General features: G+C 39.4%; 1 pseudogene; it reads left to right on the forward strand.

Annotated features, from left to right (window-relative positions):
- LOC104863068 overlaps window positions 1–7,060 on the forward strand; it is a 36,945-nt pseudogene that overhangs the window by 28,110 nt on the left and 1,775 nt on the right.

A 7,060-nucleotide genomic window follows, 5' to 3' on the forward strand; every position in this document is an offset into this window, starting at 1 on the left:
TCAGCCTCCGTAATCAGAATAGACAATTCATTGGATTTGTGGGTCTGTCATCATCAAAAGTATTAGGAAACAAATAAAATAAAAGGAAACATGGGTTTATTCATAACTTGGCCAAATTGTAGGGCAATTGGTAGGTATACACTAAAGGAGGTAGATTAAAAAAACAAGGATATACGCACATAGTGACTCAGCCAGGCTGTGAGAATTTTGAAAATAGGGCTCTGCTGAAACTTTCCTAGTACCAGAGCTGGGGGCCGCAGTTTCATTCTCAGCATGGGGACTCTAGGACAGCTTAGTTTCTAAAATTCTAAGTTAAAAGTTTTCTTTCAACTTTTCTGTTTTATTACGACCACTTGAAGAGATAATTATTACTGGGTTTATGACACCAAAAAAACCCTGAAAATACTGTGTTTCAAGCTGCATTTCAACTTCCTATGCAAGGGGCTTCTATGTGGAGATCAGAAGAGAAGAATGAGGCCTAATTGGCTTCCTCAGTGGGCACTGAGGAAAGAGAAGTCAAACACTCATACGAGCCTGCCAACATGCTGCAGGGAAAAGTAAAAACACCTGAGGTTAAGTTGTTTACCTGGGAGAAGTGCCGTGGAAGGTGGGAGACAAATGAATCCTGTCGAACACTAACACTAATTGCTTGTGCCTATTTTTTTTTCCTTTTGGTTTTTTGAGACAGGGTCTCACTATGTAGTTGAGACTGACCTGGAACTCACTATGCAGCCCAGGCTGGTCTTGAACTCACAGAGACCCTCCTGCCTCAGCCTCCCGAGTGCTGGGATTACAGGTGTGTGCCGCCATGCCCGGTTCATGCCTATTTCTGAGTGAATAAAGCCAAGTTGTGCCAGTCATTTGGGGCTCTATATCTAAGAGAGACATGAGCCCCCTGATCCCCAAGATTTTAACTTGTTTCGGTGTCTCTTTTATTTTTCATCCTCATCACACCTTGGTCACGTTCAAGCTCAAATGGTAGGATAGTTCCTACACTTCTGATTTTCAGGCAATTTTTATCCATGTATTTCATGATAGAAGGATCCTTCTGCTTTTTGAGAGATGCCATCCCTTAAAGTCTCTACATCTTCTAAGAGCCCGGCGTGGCGGCATACGACTGTAATCCCAGCACTCAGGAGGCTGAGGCAGGAGGGTCGCTGTGAGTTCAAGACCAGCCTGGGCTGCATAGTGAGTCCCAGGTCAGTCTCAACTACATAGTGAGACCATCTCAAAAAACAAACAAACAAACAAAAAAGTCTCTACATCTTCTGCATCAAGCTAATAGGAGGGTGACAGCACTGTGAAGGCACAATCTCTTCTTAAAACCCTGGGCTTAGAAATAACACATTTGTTTCTTCTTAAAATCCATTGCCAGTAGTTCAGTCAGATGGCCACACTTAAATGCAAGAACAGCCACTCATTAGCAACAATTTCATTCCATGGAAGAGGGAATGAAGTAGGACAGGTATCCTCATGGGACAGAGCACATATTCTCAGGCTTTAATTTATAAACTGTTACACACTCAAGATGGAAACTTGTCTTTTTCTCTATTCTTCTTTGCTAACAACATTGGAATTTGCCCAACACTTATTCTACACTCTTATTTTCAAAGGCTGAATGTAAGCTCTAACAGCAGGAGAAGCCAGGATGTCACTAAAGGCTAGAATGACCAGTAATCTATGTCCTACCAAAAGAAAATATCCTAAAACATGAGAACTTATGACCCAAAAGTAAGTTACCAACTCCTCATCCACCTGGGAGATGTCATTAAAAAATAGTCCTGCTCTTTTGTTAATGGACTAGTCTGTCCTCTCCATCAGAGTCCTGCCTCTTTTAGCTCTTCAACTGAAGCTACTAATTTTCTTTTACTTTCTAACTCTGCCTAGTAAGAAATTGTTTTTCTATGACAAAAGTCAACAAACCTGTTTTTGTAGAGTTTGGGAGGAAAGTTGGGGTCCGCATCTCCTCTTTGGGTACCCTTGGGCCCTGTTTCATGACATGTCAATTTTGTGACTTCTATCTAAATTAAGCAAAAAAAAAAAAAATCAGCTGATTAGGAAACAAAATTTGGACAACAGTTAATGAAAGATCAGAAGTCTCTGACAAGTCCATTCCTGTTCCCTTCTGGACTAAAACTATCTCTTTGTGTTCTTAACACACCGTCCCCTTTCCATGTTCCTGCCTTCTCATAACTACCTCTTCCTCTTCTTTCAAAACTTAGTAATATTTTACTACATAAATCTTTCACTGAAGTCTTTGTTTTGGTTTAATACCATATTTTTGTACTCTATTATTCTAAGTGCTTAGAAAGTATTATTAGGCTCAATTCTATGAATTATTCCTTAAAAATGCCTAGTTTTCTTTTTTATAATGGGACCTGGAAAACCTGGTGGTTGAAAGTTTGCCTCATTTAGAAATCAATTTTATTGCAAACTTCTGGAAATGTTTTTGCTAAAAAGCATTTAAAATTTGTAAGTAGCCATGATTACATATCTGGCTATGTGTATGTTGTTAAAGAAGCACTTATGCTTTTGTAACTTCTCAGAAAATGGTACAGAGATTTCCCTATTATTACAGTGTTTCATTTTGGCATTTTTGTACATGTATATAGCATACTTTGATAATCTTCACCCCCTGTTATCTTCTTGCCTAGTAGTTTCCTTTCTGTCGCTATAAAGATTTTTTGCTTAATGTATAAAAAATGCATTCCCTTTGCTTTCTGGTAAGACAGCAGACTGCAAATCCCAGGGTCCCTTCCAGTTTTGTGTGCCAACCCTAACTAGTTCACAAAGAAGGACTATGAACAGAAGTAATACATTTCAACTCCAGGCTGGGCCCATAAAGACCTTATGTGTTCAACCATTTTTTCCTTCACTGCCCTACAGTCCTTATATTCATGTCTGGAACAATGTGAGAAATTCTATATTAAGACTTTGGTGCTTTTTGTAGTATGGATCCTGGAATGATTCTGTGAAGCAGACCTCCGCAATCAGCACACCGAAGAGGAATACTTCCATTCAGTTCTTACATGCTTTTTTATATGTTTTCTTATCCTATTATGTTGTTAAATATGGAGATTGGTAACGCCATTGGCATTACCTAAAACAATACATCCCAACATTGATTAATAAAACCGAAAATTTTCCCTAACTTAGGTGAATCAGAGACATGGAGGTATCCAGAGTAGTAATGCAAAGTGAACGAATCAGTCCTGTGCTGCTGTTTTCCATGAAGCACCCCCATTCCATTTTGGGGCCATGGACGTCTTGTTGCTACTGGCTATGGAAGCATTGCCTAAGAGACAGAGATAAGAGCAGTAAGAATCTGAGAAGGGGCACAGTGAATAACTTCAGTGTTGCAAAGCTTTTACTGACTACAAATAAGTTTCAGTAGCCTAAACAGAAAGCCAGAATCACAAATAACTATAACCATAGCATAAAACTGAAAAAAAAATGAAGCCTACCATCTCCAGAAGAGGGCAGAAATAAAGAAGCTTGCTTGCATGAGTATAACAGTTGAAGAACAATGATAAATTACTTTAGAGTGCATAACCACGAACCAGCCTTCAGGGAACAAATCAGCTAGGGCTCCAGTCCACGAGTCCAGGGTCACTTCTTGGGTACGTCACACATTTCAACTTCAGCATCCTCAAGACTTGTTCTCTCACAGCCTCAAGGTGGCTTTCCCAATTTCATAAATCACTGCATTATACAAGAGAGAAAAAGGCATTTTGTGTGTGTGTATAAGTTATTAAACTGTGATCCAGGAAAATACCATCGTCTGTATGGAAACTTACTAGCAATGCCTCTAACATGTTGAGAGTTATTCTACATAAATTTGGGAGGAAAATCATTTCATAATAGCTGTCTAAGGCCCAATGTTACCTTCCTGCAAGCTGACTATGGCATTTGGAAACACAACTCCATTGGGCTCCAGACACAAGTTGAGGCCTCAATGGTTCCTTAATACTGCGACGCTCAAGGACAACATTACATCACTTGAAGATATCCTGGTTCTTTAAGAATGAGTAGTAATAAAAATGAGAAAGCTTTCACCTGGGGTGGGACAGCTTCTTCAGTATCCTACTATCCTGTCCCACCTACTATTGTAAGAATGCTCTCCTCACTGCCCTTATCAACATAAGACCCTCATCAATATAGGATCCCCACTGCCCCCTAAACCACCTGATACTCCTTTTAATTATTGTGTATACCCAATAAATAATAGCTAGCTTGGAGTGTCTTTGTCTTTGGTCACTCTGAGGGACTTTGGAATTACACAAGTCTCCATTATCTTTCTTTTTTCAGCCTCCTTTCTAGGCAGTCAGTGGATTGATGCCCTCCCATGCTCCACCTTTCAAATTTTCTGATTTAGTGTGTCTGTTGTTTCAGAGTGCAATATGAAGATTTAGAACCACCCGAAGAAAGGGGCTTCTTCTGTATAAAAGTGACCAGAAAATTCCTTGCATTCAAAACTATAAAATTCATCCAGGAAGAAGAGGTTTTAAAACAATTTGACAATTACAAATGAAAGTTACTGAATTTTCAGGCTTCTTGTATCTTCTGCAACATATGGCCAGGAAGTCAAGAAACTAAACCTGAAGCAAAAGTTCATGGTAAGGCAAGCACCATTCTAAACCCATGCTTCATTTTAATTTCTGTAAGCCTCAATAAAAACACTATTACTGACTTATTACCTCCAAATGATATAGGGGAAATAATATAATTCCCAATCTGCTAGATGTACGATACATCAAGTCTGAATTCACAAAATCAAAGAATGAACCTGAGGAACAGTGGAGGTTCAGAGTTGGAAAATTTTATTGAGAGACAGCTCCTGAGAGAGACAGGAGGGTACATAGAAAATGGGTTTTCCTACTTTACAGAGCAAAATCATGAAGTGGGTATCAAAAATCATGAGGTGAGTACAGTGTGGGACAAATCTGTGATCAACCAATGAAATTACAAGTATAGCCACTGAAAAAACTGGTTTTCAACCTACCATAGATTAAAACTAGACTCTTATCTTTCACCATGCACTAAACTAAAATCCAACTGGGTTAAAGATCTAAATATTAAAAATGAAACACTAAACTTGCTGGAAGCTAAGTTAGGCAGAATTCTTGAAGACATTAGCATAGGAAAAGACTTTATGAACCAATCCTCAGTAGCAAGGGAACTAGCAGAAAGAATCAACAACTGGGATCTCATCTTATTTAAAAGCTTCTGCACTGCAAAAGAAACTCAACAGAACGAAAAGAAACCTACAATGTAGGAAAAAATATTTACCAGCTACTCCTCAGACAAAGGACTATTATCTAGGATATATAAAGAACTCAACACAATCAGGCCCCCAAATATAAGGATCTGATTTAAAAATGAGCATCTGAAATGAACAGACATTTCTCCAACAAAGAAGTAAAAGCATCAAGTAAATATATGAAAAAATGTACCACATTTGAGAGATGCAGATAAAAACAACATTGAGATTCCACCTCACCCCACAAAGAATGGCTGCTGTCAAGAAATCAAACAATAACAAATGTTGGCAGGGTTGTGGGGAGAAAGGAACCCTTCTCCATTGTTGGTGGGAGTGCAGACTGGTGCAATCACTATGGAAATCAATATGGAGATACCTCAAAGATCTGGGATTAGAGGTTCCATTTGATCCAGCCATCCCTCTGCTGGGTATCTTTCCAAAAGAATTAAAAGAATCATATCACAGTGATATATGTGCACCTATGTTTATAGCAGCACAGTTTGTATTAGCTAAAACTTGGAAACAGCCCATTTGCCTATCAGTTGGAAACTGGATGAAGAAGATGTGGGTTTTTTTTTTCTATAAAATGGAATACTACTCAACCATAAAGAATGAGAAATTAGCTTCATTCATAGGGAAATGGATTCATATTGAGGATATACTCCTGTGAAATAAATAAGTCACACATGTGTAAATACCAAATACATAAGATCCTAATGACATAATTAACAAGGTGAAATAGGAAGAAAAGAGCTAAATGTGTAGGGGATGTGGAAATGGTAGGGGAAAGGTATAAGGCAAAAAAAATGAGAAAATGAAAAAATGGAAATAAAATATTTATAATAGGGAAGGGAGAAGGGAGGTGAAGGAAAGGCAGGGATAAGGGGAAAAAATGAAAACCAAGACCTGTCATGTAGAGGTACAAGAACCCAATGATGAATGTAACTGTACTGTATCCCTAAAATGTACCAATAAACTCAATGAGAAAAAACAAAAAAACCAAGTATAGCCCCTGAAGTAATAATATTGATCCAATGGGGAAGAAAGTCATGTAGCAAGTGCACATGGAAAAAACAAGGACCTCTTATGGAAGAGATGAGTCAGAAGACCCTGGTCACCCACCTGGGTGACTGATCCCTATCTAGACTCTATTAGACCAGGTGATCCATGCAGGCCCAGTCGTTCAATCTTTATCTGAGGCTTGGTCTTCAACAAATGCATCTCCAGTTGTAATGCACTCTTATGTTCTACACCAACTCTTTCCAGCGTCTAGCCCTGCCCCGACCAGCGGGGTTCGTTATTAGTAGGGCTCGAGGAGGGGAGCACCCAGAACGGGCACAGGAAAGACGCAGGAAGACAAGAACCAGGCAGAGCTCTTTTTGGGTCAAAATTTTTTGACCCCCTTTATTTCTCATACAGCAGCTTAAAAGCAGGCAGGGATGAGCAGGGACTTTCCCGGTTGCTAAACTGGTCTAGCTAGATAAGGTCATGGCCAGAATGTCTCCAGGAGGGGTTAGAATGTCCCCGGGAAGGTGTAAAGTTCCTATCAGGGGCACACACACACACAAGGTGGAGGGGCACACACGGAGGGTGGAGACGCACATAGGTCTTGGTGTCCAACATAGCCCTATCTGACTGCCTATAATATTTCTACCTATCTTAGATGTCTATAATATTACCATCCTCATTTACAGATATTAAGAAAGACATACAGAAATTTTCAGGTAAGTTTCACAAGGTCACAGAGTTGTAAGAATGGTAAGGCAAGTTGAAGACAAAGAATTCAAAACTAGCTGGCGT

The sequence above is a fragment of the Fukomys damarensis genome, unplaced genomic scaffold, assembly GCF_012274545.1.
Source record: "Fukomys damarensis isolate Sample0158 unplaced genomic scaffold, DMR_v1.0_HiC HiC_scaffold_37, whole genome shotgun sequence".
Classification (NCBI taxonomy): Eukaryota; Metazoa; Chordata; class Mammalia; order Rodentia; family Bathyergidae; genus Fukomys; species Fukomys damarensis.